Below are 23,113 nucleotides of genomic sequence, written 5' to 3'. Positions count from 1 at the left end.
TTTAATTTCTCAGCTTTCACAAATGACAGCCTTGAAATGCAGTCTAATGTGTGTTAAAAAGCATTGATTGGGCAGCAGTGAAAATTGCAGATTTTGGAATTAGCCCACCTAGTTTCAAACCTGGGCTCCTCCTGACAAGCTATATACCTTGGAGCCACATATTTCCTTCCCTGTTTGTTAAGTAGCCTTATCTTTATAATGAATAAAATTAAACAACTCAATTCCCAGAGTTATTTTGATTACTAAGTGGTGAAGTGTCAGTAAAATAATTTCAACAAGGTAGGGTAAGGAACACTTGCTATGAGGAGGCATGGTCCAGTTCAAGTTCACCATAACTATGAGAGCATCTTGTTCAAATATAGTATTTTGTAATGTACAGGACTTTTTGTTACTGGTGTCTTATATTTAAGTTTCGCTTTAATTAATAGTTTTATCTTTAGTATCTTCATAACTTATTTAAAAGCAGCACTAGCTGGGCACAGTGGCTCACGCCTGTAATCCCAGCACTTTGAGAGCCTGAGGCTGGCGGATCACAAGGTCAGGAGTTCGAGACCATTCTGGCTAACATGGCGAAACCCCGTCTCTACTAAAAATACAAAATATTAGCTGGGCGTGGTGACGGGCACCTGTAATTCCAGCTACTCAGAAGGCTGAGGCAGGAGAATCACTTGAACCTGGGAGGCGGAGGTTGCAGTGGTCTGAGATTGCACCACTGCACTCCAGCCCGGGCAACAGAGCAAGGCTTCGCAACCAAAAAAAAAAAAAAAAAAAAAAAAGCAGCACTAAAAGGAATACAGGCTAAAGTTGCCAGGTCACCATTCTATACAGGCATTGAACCAGATGCTTTACCCTTCCTTTTTTATTTAATAACCATGAAACTCTGTGAGGTAGATCAGATTTACAAGTGAAGACACTGAGTTTCAATCAAATTATCAAATTATATAACCTGTCTGGGATCAAACACCTGATTATGGCAGAGCTGGTTTAAAATTAAACTTTAACCAGCTTGCTTTAAAATCTACTAAGAGCCCATAATATAACAAATATCTAATTAACAATAACAAATTTCTGGATCTTCCAGCAAAAAAGAGTGGTTTATATTGTAGGTTCATGACTTCCTGAAGAGAGACATTTGTCTATTAGGCCTCTGAAGTTATTATAAGTAAATCACAAGAACTAGAATAATTTAACACTGATCTAGCACACTCAGAAACCAATCTTATCTCCACTTTCTGCATTGCCACTTTGGATTTCAAAACAATAAAAAAAAAATCTGAAAGATAAGACTCACCTATTTCAAAGGACTTAGAGGTATGTAAGATTTCAAAGACCAATTAATTCAGCAAATAAAGATAGAATGGTTTGTTATTTGAAAATGGTTCAAGCATCAATCAATATCCTGAAAACTGAGAAATTCTTGTGACATCAAAATGATTTCATACTGTTTTCTTGGGTGATTTTTCAGTCATTGATAGAGATAATACTCTTTGACAGTATTATGCAAAAAAACTAAAGATTCTGAAGGAGCATGAATGAATCGAACCTCTGGAAGGAACCTAGGCTTCCAGCTAAAACTCACCCTCAGAGGGTGTAATCTAACATACAGCACGAACATCTCAAGAGACTTGCCCTAGGTCAGTTCATCTCTCTGTGATGCCATATCCTCTAGATGGAAATAAAAACAGTGAACTCTTTTAAATGTGCCCTGTGGTCTGATTAAAGATTGAAAAGGGCTCTAAAAATCCACAGCACTCCCAGGGAAAAATGCTAAATATCATTATCATTATTACACCAAATGCCATAATTTGGTCTCCTCAGATTCCCTTTTTATGTAGATTCCATCACACTCTGACTTTTGACTTTTCGCCTCTTTGACCAAGTCTCCAATGACAAAGCAAAGGGAAATGTTGAGGCAATTAGTGGGAAATGGAAGCAATTAATTCCCTTTTTTAGTGGAGACCTGGCCTCTGTGAACCAGTTTAACCAAAAATAATCAGTGACCTTTCTCTGACCAAACTGAAGCAAATCTACTTGATATTTGTCACTGGTTATCCATCTACTGCTTCGACATTAATGAGTCTCTTCACTTTGCCCCTTTCTTTTATGAAATAGAGCCATCTTTTCTGGTCCCATGTTACCTCTGCAACTGCTATTTTTGCAAATTTAATACAGTCAAAGGCCTCATTATCCATGTGTAAGCCTAGAAACCATTTTTTGCAAAACCATGCTTTCTGATTTTCTCCCACCCTTCTCTCTTGAACTGTTTCCCCTTCTGTTCTATAGAGATGGGATCTTGTTCAAAATCAATCAAAGAGAACAACAAAGATAAAGTTTAAATTTAAAAGGGTCCAAGAAAGATTGCACAATCCATCTGGGTCTAAACAGCATACAGACCTAGATCTAAGTCCTTGGCCAATCATTGCTCACTGTTCAGCTTTCACCTTGGGAAACTTACTTATCCTTCACAAATTTCACTTTTCTTTTCTGAACACTGAAGACAACAGCACTTGCCCCAAGTGTCTCGTCAGACTTAAATTACATGATACATGTAAAGTCTTTAGTATGTGAGGAGAGCCCAATCAATGTTTCCTATTACCACCTGTTTCAAAGAAGAGGAGAATATTTCATAAAATATACTGGTTTTGATACTCAATACAGCTCTTCTAAAATGACTTCTACTCAAGCAAGGGTATTCAGCATTCAGAGTCTCTCTTTTATCCCCCTGATAAGTAGAGGACTTAAAATTTTGCCTTACCCATTTATTTTACACATTATTTCCATCTTCTATCATATTCCAGAATATCTTTGCTTGCTATTTTGTGGTTGTTGTTGCTGCTGTTGTTTGTTTGTTTCATCTTTAGACAAATACCCCTTAAGCAACTGTTCATCAGCTGTCACATATCACACTAAGTGTGATCCAATAGGCCTGAATCCAAGTGAATTTAGAAACTTCTCAGTACAACCAGTGTTTCATATAAAAACAAATGGAGATGCAAATGAATTGGCAATACATTTTAAGAAAATATGGAACACTAGAGATGTCCTGTGAAGAAAAGGCAAATTAACAGCTACTTCTCAAATTATGCAAGGAGTTGCTTTATTCTCTACTTCATTTTTTTCTAAAAAGCTCTGTCCTAAGGCAGACTTCTCTGAGGCTGTTTTAATAGGACAGAATATTAAGGAAAACAAGGCCAGACATATGAGACATTGGCCTATTGTTATGTTCTGTACTCTGAAAATCTTTTAGAAATGTGGGATCAAGGGCCTCAAAGGAAGGAGGAGAGAGGTCCTTCCTTTGCACTGTGAACTAGATTTCCAATCTTAGAGCTCCTGTATCCAATCCAAGTTTGATTTCTCAGGAGTAAATTCAGAGCTGCTCTTCGGATACAGGAGACCTAGATTTAAGCACCACTAGACACTTCAACCTTCACCCTCAGGCCCAGCCCCAGCCTTTCACTCTCCACACTAGATATTAATTCAACGTGAAATCTTCAGGAAATACACACACACACAGAGAGACTTATTCATAGTCACATGTCAAGTTGGTAGCAAGCTAAAAATGCTGAACTTCTGACTTCCCATTTCAGAGTGTATTCTACCAAATGAAGCAACCACAAAGAAATCACTGAATCACTTGTAAATATTTGCTCAGTCCACTGGTTTGCTAATCCATGTTAAGTTTAAGTGATTATTGCTACAGTGAAAAATGTAGTACATCATCTTCGATTTTCTCCTGAACATTCTGTCATCTTTTCAGCATCTCTGTTCTTGCCAAAGATGCAACTATTTTGCAAGGTATTACCCAGAGTCACCACATACAGTTATTTTTTGCTATTTTAAATCAGATGCAGGAATATGCTATCAACAAAAATTTAAAACTAATAACTCCAGTCTTTCACCCTCTAATGTGTCTTCCAAATGATCAGAGCCTTAGAGATCCTGCTAAAACATTATTAAATCAAGCTCCTCCTCTGAGTAAAACCAAACAACTCTTAAAAGCATAACTGTTGATGCTCTGCCCCCACCTTAACTCTCCAGCCCTATTCATGTTATTTCATACAATGGTTCCACTTCTAATCAAAGACCCATGAATATGCTGTGCTTTTCACAAGTCTGCACATGCTATAGTCTTTCAATCCACTTGACCTTTTGTCCCAATGTGTTTGCCTGCCTAAAGAATAGCTCATTCATTTTAAAGATATGCTTCAGTCATCATCTCTTTGAACCCTTTCCAGGTTAGCAGATAATTCGTATACACTTTTATTGTAACATTTGTCTCTGTAATTAATTGTTGAAATGCCTGAACTGCTCATTGGCAGGTACCATAACTTACGCATCTTAGCATCCTCAGAACCTAGTACCACACCAGGTACACTCCTTCTCTACTTACATACTTCCATCTTAACTAACTTAATAGATATTAATTAGATTACTGAATGAGGTAAAATCACATATTCTCTTCCTTCTCCAGAAAATGGTGTTGTCAGTCATGTTACTGGGAAGATTCATCCACTAGCTTATTCCTACTCTAAAAGTGGATATTCACAGAGTTTTCCAAACGGTGTTAGAAGAGTTAATAGAGAAAAATGATTGTTTGCAACAAAAGTAATGGATGTTTTAAAATTTGAAAGCAAAGACAAAGTAAAGAAGGTTGAATACGTCCATGGAAAAATCTTTAACAGTAGGTGCAATTTTGATGAAAAGAGCAGATCATCCATCACATAAAAATTGCCTTGCACATATGAAGGACAGTCATAAGCTATAGAATAGGAAAGGTGATTGGCTAAATGGGGAGAAACACTAGAGAGTATTACTTAAAGATCAGATGCCTCTTGGCCAAATGTTAACTAAGAGGAAGCCTAGAATTTTACCAGAATTTAGTCTAGTGGTGAAAATGCTGCTGACAAAATTTCTTATGCAGACCTCAGATGGTTCAGTGGGTTCAAATCCATTTGAATCTGCACAGGATCAAAGGGAACAGAGTGTAAATGTATTAGCTGCTGAGAAGTTCTCTGCAAACATTGGCAGGGATCAATACCTGTCTATAGAGATATTGTCAATAATACAGTAGGTACTGGCCTAGATTTTTGGAGTGTGGGGAAAGATGCTGCATAGAATGAATGCTGCACATGAGAAAGGTAATATAGCCAAACATTTGATCGAACAGATAGAAAGTCCAGGCTTAGCCAGGTGCGGTGGCTCATGCCTGTAACTCTAGTACTTTGAGAGGCTGAGGCAAGCAGATCACTTGAGTCCAGGAGTTTGAGACCAGCCATGGCAAGACCCCTATCTCTACAAAAAAATACAAAACAAAAAATTAGCTGGGCATGGTGGTGCATGCCTGCAGTATCAGCTACTCGGGGGCATGGAGGCGAGAGGATCTCTGAAGCCCAGGAGGTCAAGGTTGCAGTGAGTCCTGATCAATCCACTACACTCCAGCCTTGATGACAGAGTGAGACCCTGTCTCAAAAAACTTTTTTTAAATGTGCAGGCTCACATTCTTATTTGGGTGGAAATAATCTAAGGAAGCTGAGCATTGGAAACATGTTTATGCAAGGAAGAAATAAAGAAGGGAATTAAGGGAGGTATAAAGAAGTCTCTGGCTCAGTGGCAAACAGAGAATGAATGTTTCAAGAAGAGAGACAATTTGAAAATCCCCTTCCATGGTAACTCTTAGGAATGAACATTAGGAGGCATTAGAATCCTTATTTAAACTCCACCTGTATGTCCTAGACTCTCTTCTCAATTACTTTTTTTAGATCTATTTTCAAATTCTCACCTATTCTTTCAAACCTGAAAAGAGAAAAGAGAAACAAAAACCTAACAGGTCTTTAAGATCACTAGGCTCGACTTCCCTCTATTTCCTGAGAGCAAGTGAAAAACTGGGAAGAAGGGTTTTCTCTCCTTGACCGATCCATTCTTAAACCTGGTCACTGAGGGAGTTCTACATCCATCTTACTATTTCACTTTTTCAATTATACAGATTCTCCCAATTTTCCTAACATTTAACATAAACTACCTCTAATATTCTTCTACGCTTTTTTGTTTACTGGTGTGTAAATGGCCAAGACTTTTTATGCTCCAATAAATACAATTTAATGGAATCACAAAACCATCTGTCATCAGCTAACCTCTCATAGGCAAAGTTTTGTCTGCCAACTTTTTATAAATCTCCAAACAGACAATTCTACAGATTTCTCTAATTAGCTGGCATTCACAATTCTATATAACAAGGAATGCTTTTGAAAATTAGTTTCTTGCTGTTTGTTCTTCTTTTCCTACAAGACGACTGTTAACCTCTCTCTTCATAGGTTATCACTTTGCAGATGATTGTCATTCCTACTGCTCTATGCCTCTAGACTTTTCTTAAACACCCCAGTAAAACCTGAGCAGGAACCACGCTTTGCACTAGGCACGCGTTTTGTTTTGTTGACAAATCGTTCAAAATTGCAATCTATGTGTAAACACCACCTTTCTGGATCTGCTAGCATTCCATATCATAATCCAGTATTTTTTACTTAAGAGCTTTCATCTCCTTGAAGAGTCTAGAACGTCTAATTGAAGTCAGATAGCTTTATTGGTACAATAATTTATAAAAGATTAAGTGATTCCTTTTCAACTATTATGGAAAAATCAATAGCCATAATGATTCCATTTGAGTTATATTTCACTAGTTTATCTAAAACCATTGTGTAAAAATATTTTGTTTCTTTCGGTTTCTTTTTTCCTTATTTCTCCTTTCTGACTATTCAAACAACTGTTTTCAAAACTATTTTTACTTCCACTGTATAAGTTAGTACTATTGCTGAAAATTTCACTATGCTAAAAATTTGTATCCTATTTAAACATATTGTAATTATTTTGGACTATCTAGAACTTAAAACAAATCCTGTGCCACAGTTATTAAAATTAAGCTGACTTTTAAGAAACATTTTTCAGCTTGTTTCATTTTTGACGTGAACTCCAAGTTTCACTTCAACAAAATGTACTACATTGAACCAATCTACTGTTTTGAAATAAAACTGAAAACTTAAAAATAAGTAGTAATAAACCAAACCAAGGAAATATACATGAAAATTATATGTATTCCATTTGTTTTAGAGCTAAAAAAATTTTTTTTAATAAAAATTCTTAAAAAGAGATCTTAAAGCTTAGCCTGCTTAATTAGGTAGCTTCCATCAAAAATGTAAGCACAAATTTAAAAGACACTTGAACATGTATTGCTACACTCAAATTAAAATAGAAGTGAAGCAGAATTGTCTAAATAATCTAGATAATAAACCCCATACTCTGTTTCACTTTGCTTTGCTGACACACTTTTTGAATAGGAAAGAATCATGAAGGTTACTTTAAACTTTTAAAGTTCAATGAATTTTCTCATAAATAATAAACTACCCAAAATAAATTTGAAATTACCTCAGGTTTCTCTTTCACTTAAAATGCATATTCCAAATGAAATATTCTGAAATAATATTGAAAGTAGGAGTTATACTTTATGCAAATAAATATGAATTTATATATAATTTATATAAGTAAATGCATATATACAGTACATGTATGTATGTACATGTATGTAAATATCTTCATATACATCTTAATCTTAAAGTTTCTACTACAACTCTTTTAATTATTACAATTGAAAACTATTACTTTAAAAAAAGTTATTGCTGGGAGGCCGAGGCAGGTGAATCACCTGAGGTCAGGAGTTCAAGACCAGCCTGGCCAACATGGTGAAACCCCAACTCTACTAAAGATACAAAAAAAAAAAAATTAGCCAAGCGTGGTGGAGTGCTCCTGTAATCCAGCTACCTGGGAGGCTGAGGCAGGAGAATTGGTTGAACCCAGGAGGCAGAGGTTGCAGTGAGCCAAGATTTCACCATTGCACTCCAGTCTAGGCAACAAGGTGAGACTTTGTCTCAAAAAACAAAAAAAAAGTTTATTGCATTGAGATACTTGACATCTTCTACACAAGCTATTTTGATCCACATCTTCATAAAAAATTAGAATTATTTTTTAGTTTTGAAAAAAGAATATATACTAATATACTATATGATGCTATTTTGCTATGAATAGAACTCATATTTTCTTACCTTTAAAAGCCAGTAAAATAGATATTACTCAAATGTGAACAAAAATTAATATTTACTCATAAGTAACATATATAAGGGCAACAAAATGTTGAATCATGTTCCAATTTAGAAAATAGCTGAAAATATTAAGCTAGAAGAATAAATCACTTTGGTTATCATGAACTAAAACAGTGATTTCCAGATCTTGATTAAAATAAGACATAAATAGAGTTTCAGACATATTTCCCCTAAATAATAGCAAATCACAGCTTGACTACTCAAATATCCTGATACCTAGTTAACATAAAAGATGAAATTATAATTATAAGCAAGCCACACACATCAAAATAAAAACAAGTATTGATTAGTTTGTCTTCCTAGTTTGTTTAAAGTACAGAAAATTAACCTGCCAGTTTAGTTACCTACCAGCAATGACTGGATTTTATCAGTGTCATCACCTCTACAAACAGCACCAAATTATCATCTCTCTTCCCATAGCAGGAGCACCATGCCAGAAGAGGCAACCAAAGTAAATGATCAAGCTGTGAGTAATGAATACTTAGGGCTGGTTGGAATCCACTTAGTTGAGGAAAGAGAAAAGAGAAGTGGCTCATTAGGGCATTTCCTGAACCATAGTTGGAATTTCAGTTAAGGAAGAAGAAATGACACAGCAGTTTCAAGTTAAGACGACTTCCTTTCTTTATCTGAAATATGCCACTAATTTGAGAAAGAGCACTCCTACAAAACTACTCCACAATACTGTGGCCACAGTAAAAGCTCTTGCTGGTCCCATTGTTGCTCGATAATTAACAGTTCTTCCCAGAATATACACAAGCAGTATATGGTTGTTGTCAAAATGGACTGAGATTCTACATTTATTGCAACAAGCTATGCTTCACAATAAACATTTCTTCAAAAAATTGGCCTGAACCATTTTTTTTCAATTTAATAATTGCACATTTGTTTAGAGTATTAATAGATTTTGAGTTTTTGTTTAAGGCCATTACATTTCCCATATTTTCTATAATCACGTTTTTCTTACATATGATTTTATTCTTAAAGTGATTCCAGGATAATTTTTATCTTGTCCAGGAATATTTTATCTTCCCATGCAGATGGAAAATATACAGTTCAGCTTAAGAGGTTTCTTCTCATTATTATTATTTATATCCCAATGTAGTTTGTATTTTTAAGTGACATGAATACAGGATACCCACTGTCTTTACGAATAAAACTGATAAAGAGGTCTCATTTCGTGTATTAGGCACCTCAGGAACTTAAAATGGAAAGATATGACTTTGTTTCCACCCTATAATTCATGCTGTCAAATTCTGCATTCATTCTTGTAACATTACACAACTTTCTTGTTTTACCCATATTTTTAAAAAATATGCAAAGCAAGGCATTATGCGAGCTACTAAAGTTTCATGTGACGGTTACATTCAGATTTCTCTTGCCTTTGTATTCTAAACATTGTGCAACTAAATTGACATTTGTGTTTGTAAAGAAGTGGAGATGATGTGAAAATATTTCAGCAGTATATCTTCCATAAGAACTTCAAAGTTATTAATTTAAAAAATTGTTCTGTCACTATCAATAGCACATTTTTTAGTCACCATACCTTTTCTGGTTATTTTTTCATGCATCTAAATCTAAGGTGATAGGAAATAGTAAATAATTAAGTGCAAATCAATTAATTTAGATTAGTATTAGAAATAAACAACATTCATATCAGAAACATTGTGAGAAAAGAAAATATTTGGGATTTTAACTCACTAGAAAATACTTTAGAGTCAATTAGAGTTTAATACATTTGTGTGATACAATGTGTTTAACATATTTAATATATTTGTATAAAATATATTTGTGAGATTCAGAAGGTAAATTTAAAGCTGTATTACTATGTGGGCTTCAAAAGTTGGAAGCATGCACATGGATGCATATTCACACCTGAAGGAATAAGCATCTATTTGTTAATATTAGTTATTTCTTAATGGTGGTACAATTGGGTAGTTACGATATGATTTTACATTTTTATCTATTGCTTCTATATTTTATATAAAGTGTGGAAATTCCTCTACCTAAAAACAGAAATACCATCCAACAATAGCAATCCTATTACTAGGTATATGCCCAAAGGAATATAAATCAATCTATTATAAAGACACATGGACACATATGTTCACTGCAGCACTATTCATGGAGGAAAGACATGGAATCAACCTAAATGTCCATCACTGGTAGACTGGATAAAGAAAATGTAGTGCATATACACCATAGAATACTATATAGTCATCAAAAGGAATAAAATCATGTCCTTTGCCAGAACATGGATGGAGCTGGAGGCCATTATCATTAGCAAACTAATGCAGGAACAGAAAACCAAATACTGCATGTTGTCACTTATAAGTGGAAGCTAGATTGTGAAAACATGTGGACACATAGAGAGGAACAACACACACTGGGGTCTATCAGAGGGTGGGAGGTTGGACGAGGGAGAAGATCAGGAAAAATAACTAATGAACACTAGTCTTAATACCTGGGCAACAAAATAATCTATACAACAAACCCTCATGACACAAGTTTACCTATATAACAAGCCTGCACACGTACCACTAAACTTAAGAGTTAATTTTAAAAAAACACGCATGTTGTTTCTAATAAAATATAGTTTTCATTTCAAAAATAGTTTATAAATCAAACTTTTAGTATTAGTATACTACTTGCCACAAAATAATTTTACCACAAATTATCTGCTCCCTTATGACAAGAATAAGGGAGATATTATAAATAACGATACAATTTAAATCCTATCTTCTGTCTTTACCTGATTGATGTTTATAGACTCCCTACAAGAAGCAGTTCAGTTAATCACGTGACAAAGAAATAGGCAAGACATCTTCTCATGATTCATAAAAATAACAACAACAAAGAAGAAAACACTTTGTTTCTGAGGGTGCATCCTTACTCCTCACATTTAAATGGGCAAGTGCTGGTCATTCTATGCCTGAAATTCTTCTCACAAAGAAGAAATGTGTCGAAGTGCTTGGCTGCAGGAACTTAGTTAAGAGTCAGACTGATTTGGTCTTAAATCCCAGCTCTACCTCTTTCTAGCTATGGCACCTTGGTTAAAATATTTCACATCTCTTTGTCTCGGTTTTCTCAACTGAAAAACAGGGAAAATAATAGTACCTAGAGCAGGGCTAGTATGAGGATTAAATGAATAATAGAAGTAAATTGTTCAAATGGTGCCAGGTATGTAGTAAATGCTATGTGAGTTTTACTCATTCTTCTTTTTTTTTTCTCAAGTGCCTCTGTCGACTGTCCCTGCCATCTCCATCCTCCACCATGTCTACCCACTCCTTGTACCTGTACCAAGATACTCTCATTTGTCATCATAGATGAATTATATGTCATCTTATGCAGAGAATAGCCCTCTACATTTATACCAGATCCCATCTCTCTCACTACCCAAGAACATCTCCCAGCAATGCCCTTCTCTCACCTGTAACCTACAAACATTGACTCAACCAGATCATTCCCTTTAAAAATACAAGCAAGTGTTTTTCCCACCTGAAGGAAAACAAATAACATTCTCTGGACCCTATTTCTCCCATCAGATATTACTCCATTCATTTCTTTGTGCCCTTTCTGAAAAACTCAAAAGAGCTATCAATACTCACTGTCTTCAAATCCTCTTTTCCCGTTTTTCTTAAGCCCCTTCCAATCAGGCTTTGCGCTCTACCAGAGCACCATAACTGCCCTTGTACGATTACCAATGATATCTATCTTGCCAATGAAATGGTCAGTTTTCATTCCCAACTTACTTTCCCTGTCAGCAGTGTATGCTTGATCATTCTCTTCTCCTTTAATGCCCCTTTTATGGGTTTTCAGGACAGTACAGACTCAATTTTTCTCCTATATCATTGAGTATTTGTTCTCAGTCTCCTTTTCTGTTTCCTCTTTTCTCTAATTTATTAACAGTGAAATATCCTAAGTCTCAGCCTTTTCTTTCCCCTGCTCTAGCTATATTCATTACCTTGGCTATGTCATGTACTCTCATGACTTTATATCATCTATATGCTAATGACTCTAATGGTCATATCTCCAGACTTGATATCTCTCTTGAATTCCATACTCATATATCCAACAATCGACTCTATTTTTGCATTTTCATGTGTTGCAGACAACCAAAATCTTCTCTTCCAACCACTCACCACTTGCAGCCTTCCCCAACTACATTAACACCATCTTCATCCCTCCAGCTCACTCCTCTCTTTCTCTATACCCTTCAAGGTATCCATCAGTACCTCCTGTGAGCTGACCTTCACACCCACCTGGAATTTATCTGCTTCATCCAACTTCCATTGCTATTACCTGAGTCAAAGCTAGCCTAATGTCTCACCTGGATTGCTGCAAAGAACTTTCACCTGCTCTCCTTCTATCTTTGTTACACACACACACACACACACACACACACACCCCCCACATGCACAAGCACAGTCCTAGTACTACACACCTCCTTTAACTCTTTGTGGAATATCAACTTCCCAATGTTTTCCCTGACCTGTCTAAAATGGTACCATTCTCTTGTTTCCCCCATCTTCCCCCACTGACACTCTTTATTCTCCTCACCCTACTCAGCTTGTTCTTTTTTCCACAGACCTCATTACCTATCAGATTTTCTGTTTAATTTCAATCATTGACTGGAAAGAAGGCTCACAAAGACCAGGATCCATATCTGTTTGCTGATGGACTTATCCTAAGCACTAATCACTAAAATGATTAAATGTGAGATTTTTCTAAATTTTATTCCCTTTATTTATAATCATAAAAATTTCCCTACTGCCGACATTTTTAACTCCAAAGTTTCTAGGATTACTCATAAATGTCTTCTCAACTAAATCTGAGTCTGAATTTCAAGCTTTACCGTAATACATTCTCACTTTCTTCAGCTTAGAATGTCCTCCTTAAGGACTCTCCTCTCTTCAAAGTCCGGATCATATGTGGCCTTCTCTTTATAACTTTCCTTGAAAGATACAGACTTAAGTGCTCTTGTGTGTATGTGTATGAACTGAGGACACTTTACACATATTTCTATTACAAGCATTCGTTAATATTTTTAATCTCTCCAAATGTTGCAAATTCAATATAATATCCATCAAAATTCTAGTTTTATTTCATTGAGTACACATGTTAGTATTTACCAAGAAGAATAAATTTAAAAGCATAGCCAAAATACTTTGAAAATTAAAAAAGTGAAGAAGGATTTGAACAAGAAATATCAAACACAGGATAAGACTATACTAACTAAAACAGCTTACTACCAATATATAATAGAAAGCAAAACCCGTCTGAATTTTTAGAAATTGATCACATGTTGAAGGTTGTATTTTACATCAGAATGAAATTAATATATTTTTGAATAAATACTTTTAGGCTGAGTATCTAACAATTTGTTAAGAGAGAGAGAAAGAGAATGGAAAAGAGAGAGACCCATACCTCTATTTACCAAGAAATTAATTTCAAATGCCTTAAAAGTGTAAACATAAAAATTTTAAAACACGGCCCAGAAAAATATGTAAGTGACTATTTTGTAACCGACAACGTGGAGAAAAAAATTACTCAATACAAATTTTGGCCATATACATATTAAATCTCTAAGAAAATAATTATTTTCAAATTTCACAAAACCAAAACTGGGAAAATACTTTTCCATATGTTAAAAACATATAATATATAGATAATTGTTATACCATATTGTAGATTTTTTCCCTCATTTGTCTTCTTTCCTAAAAATGTGCTTATTTTGGAATTGGATCATAACATTTTCTTCTTTGTACTGTAGCTCTGTCTTAGTTTTACCACACTGAAAATTGTGTAAAATGCATGCCTCAGATGTTTCTCAGGCAGAGAGGAAAAGAGCTAGGGTATTTACACTCTCCAGTACTTGTCAGTCACTGGTTTCATGCTGCCTTCATGAACACATTAATTTCCAGGCACATGCTTCCCAACTTGCAAATGGGCAAAGTAGTTCATATCATGCAGAAAGCAGCTCTCTGACAAAACTTAAAAGTGCTAGGTTTCTGAAACAAGCTGTCATTCACCAAAATGATATAAGGCATATGGCAATATAGGCCAAATACCATCAGTATGTGCAAGTTACCTAGAATTGGTCCTGTCACATAGTAGAGAGAATATAATAAATACTATGCCTTAACGTTCTTTACATTAATGTTCCCATCAAAACTAACGCTATATTTATTTATCCATTGATTAATAAGCTTCTATTAAATACCTGCCATCTGTCAGACATTAGGTATACAAAGATAAACACTCCATGTCTTTACCCTCTAGAAGATCAAAATCTAATCAATTTTTAAAGATAAACAACCCATGGTTTAAATTAATCTGTAACAAAAAGAGTAATTTAATGGGATAGTATATAAAGAAGAAAACGAAAACAGGTATCAGGAATAAAAGGACTGTTTTCCTACAGCTGACTTTTGGCCAGGCACAGGATGTTGGAATGAGAAATGCCACAAAAGCAGACATTGTCTTGGTTTCCAAAGTCAAATATGTTTTGGCCACTAAGGCAATTGTTGATAATAGATAATGTTTAAGTGTATAATAGTAACAGACAATGCAGAAAAAAATGCTGTTTGCCAAATGGCAGCTAACGCACTTTTGGAAATGGACTCAGAAAGTAGTTCTGCAAGTAAAGAAATAGTAGAGGAGAAGATTTCATAATAGCTCTTCAAAAAAGAAAGAAAAATTGTTTTCATTGAAGTCTCAAAAATAAAAGGCTATTGGTAAAAATCTTTTTAATGGCAATGGATTTTGTACATGGGATGTTGAGGGTCTTTATGCCTATGACAATGTCTTTTCTGTTTGCAACAAGTAGGCCAGTTAAAGGCAATCATTAATTAATGAAAAACTTCTAATCTGTTAAATCTGAAAAAACGTAGCTTTCTTTCTAAAAATCTAAGTCAAAGGAAAAGATCCATCTCTCCTAAGAAGTTTAGGAAAAAAGTCCAAAATTAATATCACTATGGAAAACACTATAGAAAATTAAATGAGATATGGACACATAGAACCAGAATTTTTACGTTGGTGGATCAGAATTGTACATTGAGAGATGTTAATATTATAATTAAATCTCTTGGCAAATAATTGGCATTAATTACCCAAAAGTCTGATTTTATTACCAGTTTCAGAAATGCAGAAGAAATTAGAAAGTGGAGGTTTCCTACTTTTATGTGATAATACCAGACTTTGCCTACATAACACTTTTAAGACAAACATTAAATGTCAAACTTGACCTTGGCTTCCAATAACATTTAAGAACTACAACCCACCTAAAAATTAGGAGTTCATCCCTCTAAAAGACTAAAATTGAAACTTACCAAGATTTTTACTACTTCATTGCATACTGGTAAGCATAATATTAGTAAATTTTGAAATATCTTTAAAACTGCATGAGGTTTTACTCTACCAAAGTTATTATATCCTTAACAAGAAGCATGTCAGGCAAAAGTATGGAGGAACACATTTAAATGTGCATATCCCTATGCAATTGCAAAAGTAGTACTTTTTCACTGCTAGAATGCATTTCATCTACCTCAATGAGCTTCAGAAACACCAACTCATCAATATCTCACCAGTCAGCAGAATTATATGTATTTATCATTGCTCTGTGAGAAATGGGTAAAATCAATCAAAAGAATCAAATGACTTTCCCAAGTTTTCTGTCCCCCGCAAATCAGTTTAGAAGAACAAGGAGTTTCTAGAAACCTTTAAGGCATTAATGTAATTTAATTCTTCTATAATGCCAAGGACTAAAATTTCTCTAGAGCTTATATTTAATCTTGGCATACACTAGAGTATTAAACAAAGAACCAGTCCATCTAAAAATTTTGAAGTAGGCAAAACTTGTCTTTAACATGTAATCTTTTTGTCCTTTTCCCTTTTGCCAGACAGGTGCCATGATCCCTTATCATTTCCCCATTTTTGCCACTATCTAAAACTATTTTTAGAAAACATTCTAATTCATTACATACCTTACTCACTAAGGTATAAATGACTGATAAGACTTAAAATATTCTCCTTCCCAAAGGCATTTGCATTTGGAAGATAATGTATCCTGAAGGTAAAGAAGGAAAGATATATTTAAAATTGGGAGAGGAAGATTATGTATGAAATTTCAAAAATCAGAAGTATTTCATGGAGGTTGTCATCTCATGTGAGCAAGCTATATCCAAACTAGAGAACATATTACCCATAAAAGAGATAAAAGTAAAGCTCCTTCCTTTGTAATGTTAAAATGTTCCAAATGAGATGGCATCTCCCATGATTAACATTGTAGCTTCCTAGAGATTGCAGAAATGACGAGTCTTCTAGAGCCTGCCAAAATTGTACAGTTCCTCTCTGTCAGACAGGGCAGGATAGGCTACGCTGGTGTAGCAAACAACTCCATAAAAACACAGAGCACCAAAACCAAAATGTTATTTCATCCTCTATATGTCCAAAGTGGATTAGTAGGGAAGTTATTTTCCTCATAGTTACTCAAGGACACAAGATGATGGAGGCTCCATCTCCAAATATGCTTTCAGCACTACTGAGAGACGAAATGGGAGGTAGAAAACCATATACAGGTTTTTAAAGCTCATACAGGAAGCAACATTCATCACTTCTGCCCATCATTCATTGGCCAAAGCAGTCAATCGTTATGCCTCCTTCAAAGGAAATTAACCTGCAATACAACTATGTGCTAAGGACAGAACTAGAATATTTTATTAGGATTAATGACTATGACATTCTGCTAATTGTCTTTAACATCAACTTTTTCCAGGAAATCACTCTTAATAAAAGTTAGCTTTTCTATAATGTCAAATAAGAAACAAATTCAGTCCATCAAACAATAAGCTGTATACTGTATTCTTAACCATTATACTATAAATACAAAAAAGAAGAAACAAGAGGAAAAAAAACAGAAAAAAATCATAGGAAGAAAGGAGGGAGTATGTGGATAGATAGCTGGAGATTATGATAATAACTTTGATAATCATGATTTGGGGATAAAAAAACTAAAACAGAAGAAAATTCTGTGTGTGTGTGTGTGTGTGTGTGTGTGTGTGTGTGTGTTCATCACTACTAGGATTCTTGTTCTCAAGATATATGCCAAACACACCTTCCAGAATCTATCTGCAAGGAGAAAATTGTCATCTTTCAGAGGATCATCAAACTATGACAGAGACATTTCACAAATTTGCTAAAAGCAAGCAGATAGTTTTCCCCAGGAAATAATAATTATAACAGTACAATTATTATTAAAGAAAGAAAACTTGGAAAGGGTAATAAAATCAGGGAGATAGAAAAAAGGAATAAGTTGAAATATTTTTATGTTTCTTATTTTGAGTTTTTTAAATTCCTTTAGAGGTTAAAAAATACCCTTTGATATAAAACTCCATTTTGAGTTCTTTTATTATTTTAGCAGTATAAAAAAGTCCTTCAATACAAAAGAATCATCAATGCACACTTATTGTTTGAATTTATAATTTTTGGTTGATAGTTTTAACTGTGGTGAAACTATAAAGTCCAACAAAGTAAAATTAGAAAAAGGAGGAGAACTGGGGTAACTTTCCCTTGTCCCTCAAGTAAAACAGAATGTACTCTACAGTAATCCAAAAAATCTAGATGTGACCTGGACAAAGAGAGAGACAAAGTATAAAATGTTTTCTTAGGGATAACTCACACTCTTGGTGACAAGAAATGTTAATGGTGTCCTAAAACCTTTTGGTCAGTCAGTGGGTGCTTCATCATGTGGGAATAAAACAAAGGAAAATAAAAGACTCGTAGTACTTCAATAAAAGTTGTAAACAAATCCCAAGAAATGATTGCATTGGCAGGAAGTCTTTTTGTTTTAATTGATAGTATTTTAGTAAATAGCTAACATTTGTTCTTATTTTCTATTTTAAAAAGTGAATACATGCACACACACGTAATTAACTAGAGAGTGATATATTAATATTGTCTATTAACAAGATTTTATCTCAAAAAAGATATTATTTGGCTTTTAAAGAAAGAAGCCAAAATAAGTATCAATAGGTATTTTAGATATTCCTTCCTTTAAATGCTTATAGCAATACATATAATAGAAATTGCAAATATTTGATATTTTAATATTATTTTCACTTTACAATCGCATTTTTGTGCTTTATTTTTATTTATTATATCTCTCCAGGTTAACAATCTATCATAATGTCCAAATTACACAGTGTTGCATTGGCCAGCTTTAAGTGCCAGAATCAATGACATTGAACCCGGCAAATGCAATGCACACTCACAATGCCTAGACTCTAACATCATGGCTGTTGAAACTGTCTCCTCTCCAAAGCATTTTTCCAGCCTCACCTCTGCATTTGGGTCTCATCTGATATGGTTTAACCACGATTTCCTATACTCCATGCATGGCCTCTGCATTTGCGTGTATTGTGATTTTTACGTCAAATGGTAAAGAATAACATTAGAGTATTCATTTTTATTTTGACAGAGTTCAAATAGCAAAATAAATTAGATATACTGTCACAGCTTAGTGAATTTAAAATAAAATATGTTCTAGTCTGGTGGAGGTTTCTGGGGGAATATTAATACCTAATTTCCCAGAATACTTCATTCATGCATCTCAAATATCTATCTCTTGTTGTGACACTAAGATGAAAAGAATTGCTTATGTTTGCTAACTGAACTCTTTCCCACAGTGTAAATAATTGAATGTTAGTATAGACTAGTATGGAAATATACTAATTACACTGGGTATAAGCTATGTGAGTTGCCTTATCTTTTCATATAAGACTTATATGTATTGCATTTCCCATATTGTTTCCTTTTGTTTTACTGATAACGACTAATGAGGAAATGAAAGGAAAGCATTTTAAAAAAAAAGAAAAGAAAAAAAAAGACTTCCAATAAAACTGCTAGAGAGAGAAAGTCAACTATTATAAAATATAAGCACAAGTCTATTGAACTGTCAGCTCCAGATTCGAGTAATTTTGGGCATGTGTATTATGTGCCAGGAGATTTCATTTACATATGTTATGGAATGCAGTGATTTTTAAAAAACAAAACAAAAAACAGATAATACACTTCAGAAATTTTAAAGTTAGAAAATTGGAAAAGTTAACCCCTTGAAACTTTCAATTTGAAACAAGAGAAAACAAGAGCTGGTTATTAGCAGTGACCACGATGTTACATGTGAAAATCTATGACAAGTAATGGTGTGCTCAGAAGTAATTCACTTCTCCTGTGTATATATCATCCTAATCAAGTAGAAAACTGTACTTCATTGTCTGGTTTCAACTTAAAGCAGGCAGAGCTTTGAAAAACCCAGAGATTTCATAGGTGTTACAGTCCTTGTGATGCTCTTTCTGTTTCAGACATAGCTCTGAAACAAAGACAGCACATACACACACACACACACACAGACACAAGCACACATGCAAACGTTATGGCTGTTGATGACTGTAACCCTTCCAGGACAGAGCTGCATGATCAGCCAGTTCCCGAAACAAAGGATGAGAGATGCATCTCTCACACAATATGCAAACCTACAATTATTCCCCTTCTGCTGACAATCTGATACAAAGCTACAAATCAGGCATTAGAAAAACACAAGTGTGACGGGGAAAAAACAACAGTGGAAGAAGTGCCTAGTAACCTTAATTTTAAAGAAAAAAAAACAGGTGAATGTAGCCGACACAGTTAGATTTTAGACATCTATATAATCAATTCACAGAGTATAAGTGGCAAAGTGAAAATGACATTTTAGCACAATGAGATAAATGCAATCTCACAGTTACCACTGAGAGTTGGTAGAATGGCATTCTTTTCTAGAATAGAGCCATGGAAGAACATTCTTGCCTTTAGAATATGTTTACAATACAACATAAGTGTTAGAAGAATTGCATTGCATAAGAAGAGGAAACAACTAAATGGTTTATGTAGATTCAGGAAAACATACAGTGTAGATAATTTTGACCAGACATTGACAAAAAGAGAAGTCATATGAGATAGGTAACATCCCATTATCATGAGTATATTCAGAGTTGTTGAGCTAATGTTATTTAATTCTGAGTATTAGGTGTTTAATTGAAAGTAAAACTTTGCAATTAAAATGGACAGATTTGAATTCATGATTGATTTGTTAATAGTTTATCCCTACAGATATATTAAACTTAACGTTGGACATAATTAATAATCCATAATTACTTTTCATTAGCCATAATTGTGGCAAAATTATTTGGAAAACTTTAACTAAACATTTTTTAAAAAATCGTCCATGTCCGAATCCAACAGTATGTGGGACTCATTCAGGAGTCAGGCAGGGATGATGGGGAAAATGAATCAGAGTAAGTCACTATCTAGGTCAATATGACTCTTCTCCCTCTAAATTCTGTTAAGAAATCTCATTAATTCAATGGGGAAATTGCTGAATAAACGTCAAAATTATAAAACTGAATGACATGTTTGGACTTCTGTTAAAGCTAATGACTCATATTCTTCAGAAATCTAAAATAAACTTTCCTTACATTGAGAGAGATGACAATAATATGTGAGACAGTTGATTACAAATATATGTACTTTTGTTGCTAAAACTTGAATCTTTGTACTTGTTAATCCAAACTGCCTTGACTTCTCATGTTTATGCAAAACAGATTTTTTGGGAGTAGAAAAGAGAGGTACTGTAACATCAGAGGAAATCATCAAAGAACTAGTGGCAACATCTTAAGGCTTTTATCAAAGTAGTGAGGGAATGCATTAAAGCAACAATATCTGAGGCTTACATGTGATGGGACTACTAAATTTAATAGTGTATCTTATGAACATATGTGGATATAATGATTTTCCTGGAAGAATACTCCACTCTTAAGGACTTTTTTTTCACAGTAAGAGAACATTATTCTCTCAAGACAATTTGAAAAAAAATTCCCCAATATTTCATTAATAATAGATACCTCATATTCTACAAACAGAGGACCAAAGTTTTTTAAAAACCATATGAACTACAAGCAAAGGTCATACAAATGGGAATAAGCTTATGGATGGAAAAAAGTTCTTAAAGACATCAGTCATCAAATTGTTGCTAGAAAATACCGAGCTAAATCATGGATATAGTACATAAGCATTTGAGTAAAAAGAAGAGGTTCTCAACTTGCAAATCTCAATAAACAAGCTTTGATCAAATTTGAAATATTTTTTACATTTATCAAATGTAAATTATAAGCCATTTCTTACTTTCAAATAAAACATATTAAAACCAGTATAGCTATACCTACAAATAACAGGTAGAAAAAGAAATATTATCAAAATGTAAATTAACTATAAGCCATTTCTTACTTTTGAATAAAACATATTAGAGCAGTATAGCTGTACCTGCAAATAACAGGCAGAAAAAGAAAAGAAACATATGAAAATACATCTAAGTATTGAACAGAGTGTGACTACCTGACATGTTCCTACTGAGAAATACCATGGAAGGTTACCATGGATTAACATACACTGAGAAGTCCAAGGTCAACTTCTTATGTATATTCAGTCTACTTCAGGTCGTAAAATGATCCAAATGCTATTGAGCTCTTTGATTAGAGAGGTAGACTGTATGGGTAAGAATAGTAACACTACAAAGGGAGACTCTTCTGGGTGCCATTTGGGGCATTCCTATGAATGTGAACTACAAAGCCTCTAGAATTGAATTTCTGGGGCTCTCAGCTGCCGTGTAATTCTTATTTTTAAAAAAATAAGAAAATAATCTACAGTCTCTGAAATTATATCATCTACACGTATGGTAGAATTAGAATCTAAGTCTTTAACTGTGAAAGATGTTACGTTTTACTCAGAGCTGTAAACTTGGGCCTCTGAATATTAAACATAAAAGTGACTTGCCCTAAGAAAGGCAGGAGTGGAATTCATTAAACATTTTAAAGTTCTCATATACATATTCTTCATCATGGCCAGATCAAGTCTTATAGCCAGCAGGCAAGCTAATAATGTGTTACCCTTTTTCTAATTGATATTTTAAGGTATTTGTACAAAAGGTATTTGATGGGAGTGGGTGTGTGCTCTTACTACTACTAATAAACCTCTTTATATTTAAAATAAAAAATGTGTTACATGTTTTGAACATAACACCTAAGTTATTTGAAATATTCTTTCTTTCACAGTGTTCTACATAAGAAAAGCTGTGACTAACCTACACTTACTTTGTGATACATACATCAGAAGTTTATTTTCTTTTGACTACTATATAAGCAAAATGTTCTTCAATTTCTTTAGATTTTATTTTCAGTTTTTTGACAATTACTTGGGAAGCACATTTAAGGGTTTAATGGTTAGGTAATAAAGTGAATCACCGGTTCCTAATCAACAGCAAGATGCTGGGTAACATTTTTCTTCAACATCTTAACTGCCTACACCTGCTGACTGCAGGCATCTGCCAACTGCCTTTCTCAGGCTTGGAGGCATAATCTGTAGTTCTATTTGTGACCTGCCTCTATAAGATGCAAAATACTCCACTGGGACAGCTAGCATTGTGATGAGAGTTTTTTTCCCCAAATTTATCTCTACTGAGAAGTACTGTCTACTTGAGCAGAAGAGAGACAAAATTAGATTTCACCAGTTACGTAAGGAATGGTGTGGGGAAACCTGAGGAAAGTGTACCACTCTATTCAATGCATCCCAGTGGGTCGTAAAAACTTGCAGCCTATAACCTGGTACCAGTGGAGTGGGATGTTGCTGAAAAGATACCCGAAAATGTAGAAGCAACTTTGGAACTGGGTAGCAGGCAGAGGTTGGAACAGTTTGAAGGGCTCAGAAGAAGACAGGACAATGTGGAAAAGTTTGGAACTCCCTAAAGACTTGTTGAATGGCATTGACCAAAAGCCTGATAACAATATGATCAATAAGGTCCAGGCTGAAGTGGTCTCAGATGGAGATAAGGAACTTGAGCAAAGGTGACTGTTGTTACATTTTAGCAAAGAGACTGGTTG

General features: G+C 34.4%; 1 protein-coding gene across 3 annotated transcripts in view; it reads right to left on the bottom strand.

Annotated features, from left to right (window-relative positions):
* The window catches only part of TFEC (transcription factor EC), a 189,647-nt gene that overhangs the window by 68,894 nt on the left and 97,640 nt on the right, over positions 1-23,113 (bottom strand). Inside the window, exons 1-2 of one of the 3 annotated variants that reach the window (XM_012456993.2) lie at positions 8,496-8,608; positions 7,417-7,462 (exon numbers count right to left, since the gene is read on the bottom strand). The exons of 1 other annotated variant lie outside the window; for it this stretch is intronic. The gene's annotated coding sequence lies outside the window, so the exon portion shown is untranslated. Of the gene's footprint in view, positions 1-7,416; positions 7,463-8,495; positions 8,609-23,113 lie in introns of those variants that run through there. One more of the 3 variants, XM_012456991.2, reaches the window with a different exon arrangement.

This window comes from Aotus nancymaae, unplaced genomic scaffold (assembly GCF_030222135.1).
Source record: "Aotus nancymaae isolate 86718 unplaced genomic scaffold, 86718_ANA_hifiasm-v0.15.2.pri h1tg000002l, whole genome shotgun sequence".
Lineage (NCBI taxonomy): Eukaryota > Metazoa > Chordata > Mammalia > Primates > Aotidae > Aotus > Aotus nancymaae.
Note: the sequence above shows the minus strand (reverse complement) of the source record. Positions and strands in the feature narration are given on the sequence as shown.